This window comes from Camelina sativa, chromosome 3, assembly GCF_030686135.1.
Source record: "Camelina sativa cultivar CO46 ecotype springtype chromosome 3, ASM3068613v1".
Classification (NCBI taxonomy): domain Eukaryota; kingdom Viridiplantae; phylum Streptophyta; class Magnoliopsida; order Brassicales; family Brassicaceae; genus Camelina; species Camelina sativa.
This window is the reverse complement of record NC_141882.1, coordinates 18,941,542-18,962,093: the sequence shown is the minus strand read 5'-3', so window position 1 is coordinate 18,962,093 and position 20,552 is coordinate 18,941,542.

Below are 20,552 nucleotides of genomic sequence, written 5' to 3'. Positions count from 1 at the left end.
CAAGAGTTGACTAGTATGGTTGAGGATCTTCAAGTTAATCTGAACAAGAGGTCCTTAAGGAAGGCAAGACCAAGGCTCAAAATCAAGAAGAAACATGGTTTGTGTGTTAAGGGTGAGGTGATCAAGGATCAACTTCACAGTGATCAAGAGTTTCCAGGGAGGATTTCATCACCTCCTTGGTATCTAAACCAAGTCTAAAAAGGACACCAAAGTCAAGCTTAGTGACTTTAAACAAGCTCACTAGGGAGGAAGTCCCTAAGGTATCCTTTGTAAATATGGTTTATTTTCCTTGTAGTTTTGATATGTTTTCTTTTTTGTTTGTGTTGGACAGACCTTTAGGTGAGAATGTAGTTGGGTAAGGAGGGAATTAGACTTGGAGAAGGAGACTCGCAAGCCCACTCGACCTACCCACGAGAGGTACTCGACCGAGCTGGAAAGGAATTGAGGCCCATTTGATCTTCAAATCACTAGAACGATCGAGTGGAGGGAAAAACAAGAAGAAAAATTTTGAAATTTCAAAATTTGGTCAAGGTGCTCGACCGTGTACAGTCGAGTGTGGGGTCGAGTGGCAGCAAAAAGCAGGTCAAAGATTCCCATTTCAAATTTGAATGGTATGGACGCTCCACCCTTGTCTCTTTATCCCCTTAGCTTCTTTATATAGACCTTGCACGAAACTATGCCTCTCACATTCTCTCATTTGCTCAAAACCATTGAATTCAAGTTTTAAAGTCTCTCTCTTAGCCTATCTTTTGCTCAAGCTTAGTTCTTTCAAGTTTTTGGTTCACTAACCTATTAACTTTGAGCTTTGAGTCTATTCCCTTCAGTTCTATTTGAAAAAATGTCTTCAAGAATCACTAGGAAGTCTCAACAAACCACTGCAACCTCCATGGAACGTCATGATGCTAGCCTTGAATCAAGGGGACAAGCTGGAAGGACCACTTGACGCCCCACTCGATCATGCACTCGACCGAGTGGTGGTTCGAGCAGCCGGTCGAGCCAGATGCCGCGTCCAAGGGGAGAGAGAGTTGAGGAAGATCCTGAGAGGACTGAGAGTGAGGAGGAAAGAGAGTCAACTCTCAATGAGTTCATGAGGAGACACAAGGCCAAAGGGAAGAGACCAGCAGTTGAGGTTGAACAAGAGGAGAGTGAGAATGAGAGTGAGGAAGAAAGTGAAAAAGAAGAGATAGAAGATGATGGAGAAGCTGAGTCTTGTGGGTTGTCAAAGAGGCAACTCTATGATGCTTTCATGAGAATGGAGTTCTTAGGGACAAGATATCCACACAAAGAAACCATGGAGAAGCTAGACATTGGTGAAGATGTGGAGTACCTCTTTGAAAAGAGCAACCTGACCAAGTTTATGGGGCTTTGCATGGAGGGCTTAAAGAAGGAGATTGCTGAGTTGAAGAGTGGGAATTCTTCACCTACACCATCAAGCCCTTTGAGGAGGAGTAGCTCAACTAGAGCACTTTCTAGAGTTGCGAACCCTGTGGAACCAGCTAGGGCTTCAATGTGTGAGCCAAATCAGAGGAAGAGGAGCTCAAGTACCCGAGAACAACCCTTTTCAAGGTACTCGACCGGGTCACTCGAGCACCCACTCGACCGAGCACCCCCAATGCACTCGGTCGAGTTCCAGCCCAGATCACCCTATGATTTCCCACCTCCAGCTGCTTATCCAGGATATCAAGGTTACCCTCCCATCCCACCCCAGTACTTCATGGATACAGCACTCTACCAGCAGTTCTACCAGCAGCAAGGACCGCATTTTGACACTCGTGGTCCAGCTCGACCCCCCTACTCGAGCACGTACTCGACCGAGTCCCGGTCGATCCCCATCGTCGAGCTGCCCCAATCTCCACCTCCAAGTCACCAACAAGACCCCAACTACTCCTATGATAGCATGCAGATGGATGTGGACAGCTACTTCCACAATCCCTAAGGCACCACTATCACCTTCCCTTGTAGATATCATAGCATTTGACATTGTGTTTTGTTTTTTGTTTTTCATCTTGAATCCTCAATCAAATATCTTTCACACAGGGACTGTGTGATTTAAGTTTGGGGGAGGGTTTGAGATAGCATTTGACATTGTGTTTTGTGATTCTTATTTCAAATTTTTAGCATAATCATGTTAATACTTGCATAGCATCTAAGGCATAGAAAAACCCTAAAAATTTGAATATTTTTGCAAAAATCTTTATAAAAAAAGAGTGTTCATGTAGTTTGCACTGCACATTAGGATCTTGTTTAGCATGTTTCATGTAGGATTGTATAGTACTTGCATTAGGGATCTATGATGAGTATTCCCTTATTAGCTTGTTTATTCACTAGACTAGGATCAATGCCCAAGTTAATAGTACTTTGATGCTAGTTGAGTGGTTAGAATAAGATTGAACCAAGCCTTGAATTCCTACATTGCATTTGGTCTAAATTGAAGCATGTTGAGATTTGAAACCATTTCCTATTTATAAGAACCTAATATTGACTTTCAATTATCAATGTGTGCAATGCTTTAAACTCATGGATACCACATACATATTTGGATCATCTTCTTCCTTTTTACCACTCTTGTTGATCCAAGTAGCTGATTTCCTCATTAAAAATCAGTTCCCCTACCCCTAAACCAAACCTTCTTTCAAGCCATGTTTGTTCTTGTGTGTGTGAGGCCTATTTTTGGGATTGAGCTTGGTAGAAAGTGTTAGGTTTGAACTGACAAGAGTAAAGGCTTGTGTAGTTCTAGTTTGCATTTTTGAAACTAGATAGGACTAGGTGGTTCACTTGTTGGGTTTGGGACTTGGCTATTATGAAAAGAAAAGAGGAAAAAGAGAAAGAAAAGGTTAGAGTCTATAGGAGGGGAATGTGTTTAAGAAAATTTAAAGTCTAGTGAAAGAATGGGAAGAATAAGGTGGTTTAAAGATGGTTCTAGTTAAAGAAAAGAAAGAAAGAAAAGAGAAGTCTAGCAAAATGCTTATATGTCTTAAGAATAAGAAGAAAAGAGAACCATAGCAAATAAGTAAGAATCCCCCATTCCACTAGAAAGATCAAATAAGAAACCTCTCCTAAGACTTTAAAACCAAAAAGAGAAAAGGGTGAAAAAGAAGAAAAGAAGTTAAAGGGTAGCACTAGGACCAATTGGGTTTAGATTGATAGGATAAACACTTTGGGTGCCTTAGGGTAGACAAGATTTTGTTCTTGTATGTGTCTAAGTGTTCTTACCTTTAGCATTCTTCTAAAGCTCAATCCATTTTTTATGAGAGAACCTTGATATTGATAAGCCCTACTCTAAAAAGAGACCATCATTGTCTCTAAACCTTTTACTGCCAAGCCAAATGAGTTTAAGCATTGCATAGAATTGATTCATGATCTTGATTAATGAATGTTAAAGGAAATGGTTGATTTGAATGCATGTGGATGTCTAAGGCTCAAATCAGTGAAGGTTGTGACATGCTTGTCTAAAGTCTTTAAGTATAGCTCATTCAACTTGCATCATAGTACTATTAACTTGGACATTGATTCTAGATAGTCTATTTGCAAGCTTTAGGAGCTGAGATCCCACTTTCAAACCTCACCTACCTTATTGTGTCTTGATTATTTGCTTGAGGGCAAGCAAAGACTAAGTTTGGGGGTGTTGATGTTCATATATTTTACCTTGTTTTCCCTTAGTTTATTCACAATTTTTTCATCTTTTGCTATCCATTTAGGCCATTATTGTGTAGCTTTAGGACTAATCATGCATTAGAGTATAGTTGCATTGCATTTGCATCTTTTCATGCATAAACAGGTGATTTTGGGGCTTAAGGAGCATAGAAGCAATGCTGAGGAGAAGTGAAGCTGTCCTGAGGAGAAAACAAGAGAGTCAAGGCTGTAGAATCAAGGTCCGGAGTCCAACTCGATCGCACCACTCGACCACCACTCGACCCTGTGCTGAGGAGGACTCGACCGAGTGGAGCATGCATGAGAGAAGCCAGCTCGACCAGCCACTCGACCGAGCACTGGTCGAGTTGACCGAGCCGTTGACCACTTTGACTTTTTGCATTTTTTAGGGCTTCCACCTCACCTCCTATATAAGGCCCTTGTACTTGCAGCCACAAAAAGAATCCAGCTTTTTAGAGAGTCTAAAACCTAGTTTTTACCTTTTTTAGATATTATTCCTTTTGCATTTTTATTTTTTTTTTAGATCTTGTACTTGTTTGAGAGAGAAAGACTAGATTCTTATATTTTGTTTGTTTCATAACTTTCAAAGTATTAAGATTTCGAGTTTATTTCCTTCATCAATATTGTAGATCTCTGTTTCATCTTTCTAATGATGCAAGTTTCATTATTTTCTGGGTTTTTGACATATTTCACCATGTGTTCTTGTGAGTAGTTTGCTTAGGACCTTGAGGATGGGTTAGGCTGGGTTGATCTTGTTGTTTGTTTGATTTGGTCAAGCTTGATTGTTGTAGATCTCTTCTAGGCTAGATGATCTTAATGCTGATCCTATATCCGAGAGGGTAGGGTTTGATTTCAAGCATCTTAGCATCACACCAATGTCTAAGGAGCATAGATAAGGCTAGATCTAGAGCTTACCATTAGACTTGCTAAGAGATTAGGAGTCTTGTTTGGTTTGAGATGTATTGCTTAATGCCTGCTTGTGTAGATTCTTTTCTTTGTGAGAACAAGTCTAGAATTGCATAGGTTTGATTGTTTCTTGCCATGAGAGTGGATTAAACATGTATTAGAATAGTATGTCTAGAGATCAGTTCAATGTTTGCTTGAGATTTGTTGACCAAGTTAGATAACCACAATGATTAGCTCAGCCCATGAATCCCTCCTCAAGGCCTTCTTTGTTTATTGAAATCTTAGTCTAAATATCATTGCTTGCTTGTTGTTTGATTGGTTTTAGCATTGCTCTGTTTTTCTTGTGTTGCTCTGTTTTCACGTTTAAGTCTAGCTCGACCACCCACTCGACCTACACTCGGTCGAGTGCTGCTCGAGTTCATCCCCAGAACTTGTGTTTTTGATTTGTAATTGTCTTGTTTCATTCCTGTTTCATTTCCATTGCATTCACGTAGTTTCCTGTTCATTACTTGTCTTGCATTAGTTCATTAGCATAGTTTCTATCTTTGTTCTAGTTTCATTATAGCTTCAAGTTGTTTGTTCTGTTTGCATTTAGTATCCTGTTCTAGTTGTTTTTACCTTCTGCATTTCATATCTCATTTTAGGATTGTTAGTGACAAACAATCTTTACAATTGGCTTGACTTAGACTCATATGCACATCTTAATTGTTCACAATCACTCAGATAGGATTGACACCTCTTATACTGCAACTGCATAAGGGGAATTGAAACACCCTAACTTCTATTCATTCCATACATCATCATTCCATACATCATTCATTCATACACCACAAAGAAAAGTCAGTTTCAAGTCGACTGGGAAGTAATGGCTAATTGTATCTGGCTTCTGGCTCGATCAAGTGCTCGATCACAGCTCGGTCGAGTGGTGGTCGAGTAGGTGGTCGAGTGGGTACCTAAAACACAAAACAGCCAAGCAAAGGAAGATTTCAGTTCAGTAACTTCACAAGTGTTTAAAACGAACTTAATCTTAGACTAATAATGATCCTAAATGTCACAAAACACACTCAAATGGGCAACGGCGCCAAATTGAAACTGACTTTCTTTGTGGTGTGGTGAAAGAAAGATGTATGGAATGATGATGTATGGAATGAATAGAAGTCAGGGTGTTTCAATTCCCCTTATGCAGTTGCAGTATAAGAGGTGTCAATCCTATCTGAGTGATTGTGAACAATTAAGATGTGCATATGAGTCTAAGTCAAGCCAATTGTAAAGATTCTTTGTCACTAACAATCCTAAAATGAGATATGAAATGCAGAAGGTAAAAACAACTAGAACAGGATACTAAATGCAAACAGAACAAACAACTTGAAGCTATAATGAAACTAGAACAAAGATAGAAACTATGCTAATGAACTAATGCAAGACAAGTAATGAACAGGAAACTACGTGAATGCAATGGAAATGAAACAGGAATGAAACAAGACAATTACAAATCAAAAACACAAGTTCTGGGGATGAACTCGAGCAGCACTCGACCGAGTGTAGGTCGAGTGGGTGGTCGAGCTAGACTTAAACGTGAAAACAGAGCAACACAAGAAAAACAGAGCAATGCTAAAACCAATCAAACAACAAGCAAGCAATGATATTTAGACTAAGATTTCAATAAACAAAGAAGGCCTTGAGGAGGGATTCATGGGCTGAGCTAATCATTGTGGTTATCTAACTTGGTCAACAAATCTCAAGCAAACATTAAGCTGATCTCTAGACATACTATTCTAATACATGTTTAATCCACTCTCATGGCAAGAAACAATCAAACCTATGCAATTCTAGACTTGTTCTCACAAAGAAAAGAATCTACACAAGCAAGCATTAAGCAATACATCTCAAACCAAACAAGACTCCTAATCTCTTAGCAAGCCTAACGGTAAGCTCTAGATCTAGCCTTATCTATGCTCCTTAGACATTGGTGTGATGCTAAGATGCTTGAAATCAAACCCTACCCTCTCAGATATAGGATCAGCATTAAGATCATCTAGCCTAGAAGAGATCTACAACAATCAAGCTTGACCAAATCAAACAAACAACAAGATCAACCCAGCCTAACCCATCCTCAAGGTCCTAAACAAACTACTCACAAGAACACATGGTGAAATAAGTCAAAAACCCAGAAAATAATGAAACTTGCATCATTGGAAAGATGAAACAGAGATCTACAATATTGATGAAGGAATAAAACTCGAAATCTTAATACTTTGAAAGTTATGAAACAAACAAAATATAAGAATCTAGTCTTTCTCTCTCAAACAAGTACAAATTCTAAAATAAAATAAAAGTGCAAAAGGAATAATATCTAAAAAAGGTAAAAACTAGGTTTTAGACTCTCTAAAAAGCTGGGCTCTTTCGTGGCTGCAGGTACAAGGGCTTTATATAGGAGATGAGGTGGAAGCCCTAAAAATACAAAAAGTCAAAGCAGTCAACGGCTCAGATCAACTCGACCAGTGCTCGGTCGAGTGGCTGGTCGAGCTGGCTTCTCTCGTGCATTCTCCACTCGGTCGAGTCCTCCTCAGCACACGGTCGAGTGGTGGTCGAGTGTGCGGTCGAGTTGGACTCCGGACCTTGATTCTACAGCCTTAACTTTCTTGTTTTCTCCTCAGGATTGCTTAACTTCTCCTCAGCATTGCTTCCATGCTCCTTAAGCTCCAAAATCACCTGTTTATGCATGAAAAGATGCAAATGCAATGCAACTATACTCTAATGCATGATTAGTCCTAAAGCTACACAATAATGGCCTAAATGGATAGCAAAAGATGCAAAAGTTGTGAATAAACTAAGGGAAAACAAGGTAAAATATATGAACATCATATCCCAAAACAGGATTAAACCAAGAAAACAGGCTAAACGCGGGAGAAAACATTGATTCGAAGCAGGAAAGAGCTACGTTACTCTTTCTAGGTTCAAAATATGTAACAATCCTATGCATTAGACTAATTATAAGAGTTCGGGTTGAATTAGGAGTGTTTAGACACCACTTTTACCCATTTTGTCCTGAAAGAGGCTTAAACCGAGAAAACATTGATTCGAAGCAGTAAACAGCTTCGTTACTGTTTCTAGGGTCAGAATGTGTGACATTCCAATGCATTTGACTAAATTTAAGAGTTCGGGATGAATTTGGAGTGTTTAGACAACACTTAAACCCGTTTTATCCAAAAACAGGCTTAAACCGAGAAAATAGGCTAAAACCGTGAGAAAACATTGATTCGAAGAAGTAAACAGATATGTTACTCTTTCTAGGTTCAAATATGTAACAATCCAATCCATTTGACTAATTATAAGAGTTCGGGTTGAATTTTGAGTGTTTAGACACCACTTTTACCCATATTGTCTCGAAACCGGCTAAAACCGAGAAAACATTGATTCGAAGCAGTAAACTGCTTTGTTACCTTTTCTAGGGTCAGGATGTGTGACAATCCAATGCATTTGACTAATTGTAAGAGTTCGGGATGAATTTGGAGTGTTTAGACAACACTTAAACACGTTTTATCTAAAAACATGCTTAAACCGAGAAAACTGGCTAAAACCGAGAGAAAACATTGATTCGAAGCAGTAAACAGCTATGTTACTCTTTCTAGGGTCAAAATATGTAACAATCCAATGCATTAGACTAATTATAAGAGTTCGGGTTGAATTTGGAGTGTTTAGACACCAGTTTTACCCATTTTGTCCCGAAACAGACTAAAACCAAGAAAACATTGATTCGAAGCAGTAAACAGCTTATTACTGTCTTTAGGGTCAGAATTTGTGACAATCCAATGCAATTTACTAATTGTAAGAGTTCGGAATGAATTTGGAGTGTTTAGACAACATTTAAACCCGTTTTATCTAAAAACATGCTTAAACCGAGAAAAATGGCTAAAACCGAGAGAAAACATTGATTCGAAGCAGTAAAAAGCTATGATACTCTTTCTAGGGTCAAAATATGTAACAATCCAATGCATTAGACTAATTATAAGAGTTCGGGTTGAATTTGGAGTGTTTAGACACCACTTTTACCCATTTTGTCCCGAAACAGGCTAAAACCGAGAAAACATTGATTTGAAGCAGTAAACAGCTTTATTACTGTCTCTAGGGTCAGAATATGTGACAATCCAATAAATTTTACTAATTGTAAGAGTTTGGAATGAATTTGGAGTGTTTAGACAACACTTAAACCCGTTTTATCCCAAGAGAGGCTTAAACCAAGAAAACATGATAAACCCGGGAGAAAACAGTGATTCGAAGCAGTAAACAGATATGCTACTTTTTCTAGGGTCAAAATATGTAACAATCCAATGCATTAGACTAATTCGGGTTGAATTTGGAGTGTTTAGACACCAATTTTACCCATTTTGTCCCGAAACAAGCTTAAACCGAGAAAACATTGATTCGAAGCAGTAAACAGCTTTGTTACTGTTTTTAGGGTCAGAATGTGTGAGATTCCAATGCATTTGACTAATTGTAAGAGTTCAGGATGAATTTGGAGTGTTTAGACAACACTTAAACCCGTTTTATCCCAAAACAGGATTAAACCAAGAAAACAGGCTAAAACTGAGAGAAAACATTAATTCGAAGCAGTAAACAGCTATGTTACTCTTTCTATGGTCAATATATGTAACAATCCAATGCATTTATGTAATTATATGAGTTCGGGTTGAATTTGGAGTGTTTAGACACCAGTTTTACCCATTTTGTCCCGAAATAGGCTAAAACCGAGAAAACATTGATTCGAAGCAGTAAACAGCTTTGTTACTGTTCTAGGGTCATAATGTGTAACAATCCAATGCATTTGACTAATTGTAAGAGTTCGGGATGAATTTGGAGTGTTTAGACAACACTTAAACCCGTTTTATCTAAAAAAGGATTAAACCGAGAAAACAGGCTAAAACCGAGAGAAAACATTGATTCCAAACAGTAAACTGCTTTGTTACCATTTCTAGGGTCAGAATGTGTGACAATCCAATGCATTTGACTAATTGTAAGAGTTCGGGATGAATTTGGAGTGTTTAGACAACACTTAAACCCGTTTTATCCCAAAACAGGATTAAACCAAGAAAACAGGCTAAACCCGGGAGAAAACATTGATTCGAAGCAGTAAACAGCTACGTTACTCTTTCTAGGTTCAAAATATGTAACAATCCAATGCATTAGACTAATTATAAGAGTTCGAGTTGAATTTGGAGTGTTTAGACACCACTTTTACCCATTTTGTCCCGAAACTGGCTAACACCGAGAAAACATTGATTCGAAGCAGTAAACAGCTTTGTGACTGTTATAGGGTCATAATTTTTGACATTCCAATGAATTTGACTAATTGTAAGAGTTCGGGATGAATTTGGAGTGTTTAGGCAACACTTAAACCCGTTTTATCTAAAAACAGGCCTAAACCGAGAAAACAGGCTAAAACCGTGAGAAAACATTGATTCGAAGCAGTAAACAGCGATTTTACTCTTTCTAGGGTCAAAATATGTAACAATCGAATGTATTTGACTAATTATAAGAGTTCGCGTTGAATTTGGAGTGTTTAGACACCACTTTTACCCATTTTGTCCCCAAACTGGCTAACACCGAGAAAACATTGATTCGAAGCAGTAAACAGCTTTGTTACTGTTCTAGGGTCATAATTTTTGACAATCCAATGCATTTGACTAATTGTAAGAGTTCGGGATGAATTTGGAGTGTTTAGACAACACTTAAACCCGTTTTATCTAAAAACAGGATTAAACCGAAAAAACAGGCTAAAACCGAGAGAAAACATTGATTCGAAGAAGTAAACAGATATGTTACTCTTTCTAGTGTAAAAATATGTAACAATCCAATGCATTAGAGTAATTATAAGAGTTCCGGTTGAATTTTGAGTTTTTAGACACCACTTTTACCCATTTTGTCCTGAAAAAAGGCTAAAACCGAGAAAACACTGATTCGAAACAGTAAACAGCTTTGTTACTGTTTCTAGGGTCAGAATGTGTGACAATCCAATGCATTTGACTAATTGTAAGAGTTCAGGATGAATTTGGAGTGTTTAGACAACACTTAAAAAAGTTTTATCCCAAAACAGGATTAAACCAAGAAAACAGGCTAAACCCGGGAGAAAAGATTGATTCGAAGTAGTAAACAGCTACGTTACTCTTTCTAGGTTCAAAATATTTAACAATCTAATACATTAGACTAATTATAAGAGTTCGGGTTGAATTTGGAGTGTTTAGACACCACTTTTACCCATTTTGTCCCGAAACAGGCTTAAACCGAGAAAACATTGATTCGAAGCAGTAAACAGCTTTGTTACTGTTTCTAGGGTCAGAATGTGTGACATTCCAATGCATTTGACTAATTGTAAGAGTTCAGGATGAATTTGGAGTGTTTAGACAACACTTAAACCCGTTTTATCCCAAAACAGGATTAAACCAAGAAAACAGGCTAAAACTGAGAGAAAACATTAATTCGAAGCAGTAAACAGCTATGTTACTCTTTCTATGGTCAATATATGTAACAATCCAATGCATTTATGTAATTATATGAGTTCGGGTTGAATATGGAGTGTTTAGACACCAGTTTTACAATTTTTGTCCTGAAATAGGCTAAAACCGAGAAAACATTGATTCGAAGCAGTAAACAGCTTTGTTACTGTTTCAAAATATGTAACAATCCAATGCATTAGACTAATTATAAGAGTTCGGGTTGAATTTGGAGTGTTTAGACACCACTTTTACCCATTTTGTCCCGAAACAGGCTAAAACCGAGAAAACATTGATTCGAAACAGTAAAGTGCTTTGTTACCGTTTCTAGGGTTAGAATGTGTGACAATCCAATGCATTTGACTAATTGTAAGAGTTCGGGATGAATTTGGAGTGTTTAGACAACACTTAAACCCGTTTTATCTAAAAACAGGCTTAAACCGAGAAAACAGGCTAAACCCTGGAGAAAACATTGATTTGAAGAAGTAAACAGCTACGTTACTCTTTCTAGGGTCAAAATATGTAACAATCCAATGCATTAGACTAATTATAAGATTTCGGGTTGAATTTGGAGTGTTTAGACACCACTTTTACCCATTTTGTCCCGAAACAGGCTAAAACCGAGAAAACATAGATTCGAAGCAGTAAACAGCTTTGTTACTGTTTCTAGGGTCAGAATGTGTGACAATCCAATGCAATTTACTAATTCTAAGAGTTCATAATGAATTTGGAGTGTTTAGACAACACTTAAACCCGTTTTATCTAAAAACATGCTTAAACCGAGAAAACAGGCTAAAACTGAGTGAAAACATTGATTCGAAGCAGTAAACAGCTATGTTACTCCTTCTAGGGTCAAAATATGTAACAATCCAATGCATTAGACTAATTATAAGAGTTCGGGTTGAATTTGGAGTTTTTAGACACCACTTTTACCCATTTTGTCCCGAAACAGGCTAAAACCGAGAAAACATTGATTCGAAGCAGTGAACAGCTTTGTTACTGTTTCTAGGGTCAGAATGTGTGACAATCCAATGCATTTGACTAATTGTAAGAGTTCAGGATGAATTTGGAGTGTAAAGACAAAACTTTAACCCGTTTTATCCCAAAACAGGACTAAACCAAGAAAACAGGCTAAACCCGGGAGAAAACATTGATTCGAAGTAGTAAACAGCTACGTTACTCTTTCTAGGTTCAAAATATGTAACAACCCAATGCATTAGACTAATTATAAGAGTTCGGGTTGAATTTGGAGTGTTTAGACACCACTTTTACCCATTTTGTCCCGAAACAGGCTTAAACCGAGAAAACATTGATTCGAAGCAGTAAACAGCTTCATTATTGTTTCTAGGGTCAGAGTGTGTGACATTCCAATGCATTTGACTAATTGTAAGAGTTCGGGATGAATTTGGAGTGTTTAGACAACACCTAAACCCGTTTTATCTAAAAACATGCTTAAACCGAGAAAACTGGCTAAAACCGAGAGAAAACATTGATTCGAAGCAGTAAACAGCTATGTTACTCTTTCTAGGGTTAAAATATATAACAATCCAATGCATTAGACTAATTATAAGAGTTCGGGTTGAATTTGGAGTGTTTAGACACCACTTTTACCCATTTTGTCACGAAACAGGCTAAAACCGAGAAAACATTGATTCGAAACAGTAAACTGCTTTGTTACCGTTTCTAGGGTCAGAATGTGTGACAATCCAATGCATTTGACTAATTGTAAGAGTTCGGGATGAATTTGGAGTGTTTAGACAACACTTAAACCCGTTTTATCTAAAAACAGGCTTAAACCGAGAAAACAGGCTAAACCCTGGAGAAAACATTGATTCGAAGCAGTAAACAGCTACGTTACTCTATCTAGGGTCAAAATATGTAACAATCCAATGCATTAGACTAATTATAAGATTTCGGGTTGAATTTGGAGTGTTTAGACACCACTTTTACCCATTTTGTCCCGAAACTGACTAACACCGAAAAAACATTGATTCGAAGCAGTAAACAGCTTTGTTACTGTTATAGGGTCAGAATGTGTGGCAATCCAATGCATTTGACTAATTGTAAGAGTTCAGGATGAATTTGGAGTGTTTAGACAACACTTAAACCCGTTTTATCCCAAAACAGGATTAAACCAAGAAAACAGGCTAAAACTGAGAGAAAACATTAATTCGAAGCAGTAAACAGCTATGTTACTCTTTCTATGGTCAATATATGTAACAATCCAATGCATTTATGTAATTATATGAGTTCGGGTTGAATATGGAGTGTTTAGACACCAGTTTTACAATTTTTGTCCTGAAATAGGCTAAAACCGAGAAAACATTGATTCGAAGCAGTAAACAGCTTTGTTACTGTTTCAAAATATGTAACAATCCAATGCATTAGACTAATTATAAGAGTTCGGGTTGAATTTGGAGTGTTTAGACACCACTTTTACCCATTTTGTCCCGAAACAGGCTAAAACCGAGAAAACATTGATTCGAAACAGTAAAGTGCTTTGTTACCGTTTCTAGGGTTAGAATGTGTGACAATCCAATGCATTTGACTAATTGTAAGAGTTCGGGATGAATTTGGAGTGTTTAGACAACACTTAAACCCGTTTTATCTAAAAACAGGCTTAAACCGAGAAAACAGGCTAAACCCTGGAGAAAACATTGATTTGAAGAAGTAAACAGCTACGTTACTCTTTCTAGGGTCAAAATATGTAACAATCCAATGCATTAGACTAATTATAAGATTTCGGGTTGAATTTGGAGTGTTTAGACACCACTTTTACCCATTTTGTCCCGAAACAGGCTAAAACCGAGAAAACATAGATTCGAAGCAGTAAACAGCTTTGTTACTGTTTCTAGGGTCAGAATGTGTGACAATCCAATGCAATTTACTAATTCTAAGAGTTCAGAATGAATTTGGAGTGTTTAGACAACACTTAAACCCGTTTTATCTAAACACATGCTTAAACCGAGAAAACAGGCTAAAACTGAGTGAAAACATTGATTCGAAGCAGTAAACAGCTATGTTACTCTTTCTAGGGTCAAAATATGTAACAATCCAATGCATTAGACTAATTATAAGAGTTCGGGTTGAATTTGGAGTTTTTAGACACCACTTTTACCCATTTTGTCCCGAAACAGGCTAAAACCGAGAAAACATTGATTCGAAGCAGTAAACAGCTTTGTTACTGTTTCTAGGGTCAGAATGTGTGACAATCCAATGCATTTGACTAATTGTAAGAGTTCAGGATGAATTTGGAGTGTAAAGACAAAACTTTAACCCGTTTTATCCCAAAACAGGACTAAACCAAGAAAACAGGCTAAACCCGGGAGAAAACATTGATTCGAAGTAGTAAACAGATACGTTACTCTTTCTAGGTTCAAAATATGTAACAACCCAATGCATTAGACTAATTATAAGAGTTCGGGTTGAATTTGGAGTGTTTAGACACCACTTTTACCCATTTTGTCCCGAAACAGGCTTAAACCGAGAAAACATTGATTCGAAGCAGTAAACAGCTTCATTATTGTTTCTAGGGTCAGAGTGTGTGACATTCCAATGCATTTGACTAATTGTAAGAGTTCGGGATGAATTTGGAGTGTTTAGACAACACCTAAACCCGTTTTATCTAAAAACATGCTTAAACCGAGAAAACTGGCTAAAACCGAGAGAAAACATTGATTCGAAGCAGTAAACCGCTATGTTACTCTTTCTAGGGTTAAAATATATAACAATCCAATGCATTAGACTAATTATAAGAGTTCGGGTTGAATTTGGAGTGTTTAGACACCACTTTTACCCATTTTGTCACGAAACAGGCTAAAACCGAGAAAACATTGATTCGAAACAGTAAACTGCTTTGTTACCGTTTCTAGGGTCAGAATGTGTGACAATCCAATGCATTTGACTAATTGTAAGAGTTCGGGATGAATTTGGAGTGTTTAGACAACACTTAAACCCGTTTTATCTAAAAACAAGCTTAAACCGAGAAAACAGGCTAAACCCTGGAGAAAACATTGATTCGAAGCAGTAAACAGCTACGTTACTCTATCTAGGGTCAAAATATGTAACAATCCAATGCATTAGACTAATTATAAGATTTCGGGTTGAATTTGGAGTGTTTAGACACCACTTTACCCATTTTGTCCCGAAACTGACTAACACCGAAAAAACATTGATTCGAAGCAGTAAACAGCTTTGTTACTGTTATAGGGTCAGAATGTGTGGCAATCCAATGCATTTGACTAATTGTAAGAGTTCAGGATGAATTTGGAGTGTTTAGACAACACTTAAACCCGTTTTATCTAAAAACAGGCTTAAACCAAGAAAACAGGCTAAAACCGTGAGAAAACATTGATTCGAAGCAGTAAACAGATATGTTACTCTTTCTAGGTTAAAAATATGTAACAATCCAATGCATTAGACTAATTATAAGAGTTCGGTTGAATTTGGAGTGTTTAGACACCACTTTTACCCATTTTGTCCTGAAACAGGCTTAAACCGAGAAAACATTGATTCGACGCAGTAAACAGCTTTGTTACTGTTTCTAGGGTCAGAATGTGTGACAATCCAATGCATTTGACTAATTGTAAGAGTTCAGGATGAATTTGGAGTGTTTAGACAACACTTAAACCCGTTTTATCCCAAAACAGGATTAAACCAAGAAAACATGTTATACCCGGGAGAAAACATTGATTCGAAGTAGTAAAAAGCTATGTTACTCTTTCTAGGTTCAAAATATGTAACAACCCAATGCATTAGACTAATTATAAGAGTTCGGGTTGAATTTGGAGTGTTTAGACACCACTTTTACCCATTTTGTCCCGAAACAGGTTAAACCAAGAAAACATTGATTCGAAGCAGTAAACAGCTTCATTATTGGTTCTAGGGTCAGAGTGTGTGACATTCCAATGCATTTGACTAATTGTAAGAGTTCAGGATGAATTTGGAGTGTTTAGACAACACTTAAACCCGTTTTATCTAAAAACAGGCTTAAACCGAGAAAACAGGCTAAAACCGAGAGAAAACATTGATTCGAAAAAGTAAACAGATATGTTACTCTTTCTAGGGTCAAAATATGTAACAATCCAATGCATTAGACTAATTATAAGAGTTCGGGTTGAATTTGGAGTGTTTAGACACCACTTTTACCCATTTTGTCCCGAAACAGGCTAAAACCGAGAAAACATTTATTCGAAGCAGTAAACAGCTTTGTTACTGTTTCTAGGGTCAGAATGTGTGACATTCCAATGCATTTGACTAATTGTAAGAGTTCGGGATGAATTTGGAGTGTTTAGACAACACTTAAACCCATTTTATCTAAAAAGAGGCTTAAACCAAGAAAACTGGCTAAAACCGAGAGAAAACATTGATTCGAAGAAGTAAACAGATATGTTACTCTTTCTAGGGTCAAAATATGTAACAATCCAATGCATTAGACTAGTTATAAGAGTTCGGGTTGAATTTGGAGTGTTTAGACACCACTTTTACCCATTTTGTCCCGAAACAGGCTAAAACCGAGAAAACATTGATTCGAAGCAGTAAACAGCTTTGTTACTGTTTCTAGGGTCGGAATGTGTGACAATCCAATGCAATTTACTAATTCTAAGAGTTCGGAATGAATTTGGAGTGTTTAGACAACACTTAAACCCGTTTTATCAAAAAACATGCTTAAACCGAGAAAACAGGCTAAAACTGAGTGAAAACATTGATTCAAAGCAGTAAACAGCTATGTTACTCTTTCTAGGGTCAAAATATGTAACAATCCAATGCATTAGACTAATTATAAGAGTTCGGGTTGAATTTGGAGTTTTTAGACACCACTTTTACCCATTTTGTCCCGAAACAGGCTAAAACCGAGAAAACATTGATTCGAAGCAGTAAACAGCTTTGTTACTGTTTCTAGGGTCAGAATCTATGACAATCCAATGCATTTGACTAATTGTAAGAGTTCAGGATGAATTTGGAGTGTTTAGACAACAATTTAACCCGTTTTATCCCAAAACAGGATTAAACCAAGAAAACAGGCTAAACCCGGGAGAAAACATTGATTCGAAGTAGTAAACAGCTACGTTACTCTTTCTAGGTTCAAAATATCTAACAACCCAATGCATTAGACTAATTATAAGAGTTCGGGTTGAATTTGGAGTGTTAAGACACCACTTTTACCCATTTTGTCCCGAAACAGGCTTAAACCAAGAAAACATTGATTCTAAGCAGTAAACAGCTTCATTATTGTTTCTAGGGTCAGAGTGTGTGACATTCCAATGCATTTGACTAATTGTAAGAGTTCGGGATGAATTTGGAGTGTTTAGACAACACCTAAACCCGTTTTATCTAAAAACATGCTTAAACCGAGAAAACTGGCTAAAACCGAGAGAAAACATTGATTCGAAACAGTAAACAGCTATGTTACTCTTTCTAGGGTTAAAATATATAACAATCGAATGCATTAGACTAATTATAAGAGTTCGGGTTGAATTTGGAGTGTTTAGACACCATTTATACCCATTTTGTCACGAAACAGGCTAAAACCGAGAAAACATTGATTCGAAACAGTAAACTGCTTTGTTACCGTTTCTAGGGTCAGAATGTGTGACAATCCAATGCATTTGACTAATTGTAAGAGTTCGGGATGAATTTGGAGTGTTTAGACAACACTTAAACCCGTTTTATCTAAAAACATGCTTAAACCGAGAAAACAGGCTAAACCCTGGAGAAAACATTGATTCGAAGCAGTAAACAGCTACGTTACTCTTTCTAGGTTCAAAATATGTAACAATCCAATGCATTAGACTAATTATAAGAGTTCGGGTTGAATTTGGAGTGTTTAGACACCACTTTTACCCATTTTGTCCCGAAACTGACTAACACCGAGAAAACATTGATTCGAAGCAGTAAACAGCTTTGTTGCTGTTATAGGGTCAGAATGTGTGGCAATCCAATGCATTTGACTAGTTGTAAGAGTTCGGGATGAATTTGGAGTGTTTAGACAACACTTAAACCCGTTTTATCTAAAAACAAGCTTAAACTGAGAAAACTTGCTAAAACCAAGAGAAAACATTGATTCGAAGCAGTAAACAGCTATTTTACTCTTTCTAGGGTCAAATTTTGTAACAATCCAATGCATTTGACTAATTATAAGAGTTCGGGTTGAATTTGGAGTGTTTAGACACCACTTTTACCCATTTTGTCCCGAAACTGGCTAACACCGAGAAAACATTGATTCGAAGCAGTTAACAGCTTTGTTACTGTTCTAGGGTCATAATTTTTGACAATCCAATGCATTTGACTAATTGTAAGAGTTCGGGATGAATTTGGAGTGTTTTGACAACACTTAAACCCGTTTTATCTAAAAACATGCTTAAACCGAGAAAACAGGCTAAAACAGAGAGAAAACATTGATTCAAAGCAGTAAACAGATTTGTTAATGTTCTAGGGTCAGAATGTGTGACAATCCAATGCATTTGACTAATTGTAAGAGTTCGGGATGAATTTGGAGTGTTTAGACAACACTTAAACCCGTTTTATCTAAAAACATGCTTAAACCGAGAAAACAGGCTAAACCCTGGAGAACACATTGATTCGAAGCAGTAAACAGCTACATTACTCTTTCTAGGTTCAAAATATGTAACAATCCAATGCATTAGACTAATTATAAGAGTTCGGGTTGAATTTGGAGTGTTTAGACACCACTTTTACCCATTTTGTCCCGAAACTGACTAACACCGAGAAAACATTGATTCGAAGCAGTAAACAGCTTTGTTACTCTGTTATAGGGTCAGAATAGGTGGCAATCCAATGCATTTGACTAATTTTAAGAGTTCAGGATGAATTTGGAGTGTTTAGACAACACTTAAACCCGTTTTATCTAAAAACAGGCTTAAACCAAGAAAACAGGCTAAAACCGTGAGAAAACATTGATTCGAAGCAGTAAACAGCTATGTTACTCTTTCTAGGTTAAAAATATGTAACAATCCAATGCATTAGACTAATTATAAGAGTTCGGTTGAATTTGGAGTGTTTAGACACCACTTTTACCCATTTTCTCCTGAAACATGCTTAAACCGAGAAAACATTGATTCGAAGCAGTAAACAGCTTCGTTACTGTTTCTAGGGTCAGAATGTGTGACATTCCAATGTATTTGACTAATTGCAAGAGTTCGGGATGAATTTGAAGTGTTTAGACAACACTTAAACCCGTTTTATCCCAAAACAGGCTTAAACCGAGAAAATAGGCTAAACCCGTGAGAAAACATTGATTCGAAGCAGTAAACAGCTATTTTACTCTTTCTGGGGTCAAAATATGTAACAATCCAATGCATTTGACTAATTATAAGAGTTCGGGTTGAATTTGGAGTGTTTAGACACCACTTTTACCCATTTTGTCCCGAAACAGGCTAAAACCGAGAAAACATTGATTCGAAGCAGTAAACAGCTTTGTTACTGTTTCTAGGGTCAGAATGTGTGACATTCCAATGCATTTGACATATTGTAAGAGTTCGGGATGAATTTGGAATGTTTAGACAACACTTAAACCCATTTATCCCAAAACAGGATTAAACCAAGAAAACAGGCCAAAACTGAGAGAAAACATTAATTCGAAGCAGTAAACAGCTATGTTACTCTTTCTAGGGTCAATATATGTAACAATCCAATGTATTTATGTAATTATATGAGTTCGGGTTGATTTTGGAGTGTTTAGACACCAGTTTTACCCATTTTGTCCCGAAATAGGCTAAAACCGAGAAAACATTGATTCGAAGCAGTAAACAGCTTTGTTATTGTTCTAGGGTCATAATTTGTGACAATCCAATGCATTTGACTAATTGTAAGAGTACGGGATGAATTTGTAGTGTTTAGACAACACTTAAACCCGTTTTATCTAAAAACAGGCTTAAACCAAGAAAACAGGCTAAACCCTGGAGAAAACATTGATTTGAAGCAGTAAACAGCTACGTTACACTTTCTAGGGTTAAAATATGTAACAATCCTATGCATTAGACTAATTATAAGAGTTCGGGTTGAATTTGGAGTGTTTAGACAACACTTAAACCCGTTTTATCCCAAAACAGGATTAAACCAAGAAAACAGGCTAAACCCAGGAGAAAACATTAATTCAAAGCTGTAAACAGCTACGTTACTCTTTCTAGGTTCAAAATATGTAAGAATCCAATGAATTAGACTAATTATAAGAGTTCGGGTTGAATTTGGAGTGTTTAGACACCACTTTTACCCATTTTGTCCCGAAACAGGCTAAAACCGAGAAAACATTGATTCGAAGCAGTTAACAGCTTTGTTACTGATGCTAGGGTCAGAATGTGTGACAATCCAATGCATTTGACTAATTGTAAGAGTTCGGAATGAATTTTGAGTGTTTAGACAACACTTAAACCCGTTTTATCCCAAAACAGGCTTAAACCGAGAAAACAGGCTAAACCCGTTAGAAAACATTGATTCGAAGCAGTAAACAGCTACGTTACTCTTTCTAGGTCCAAATATGTAACA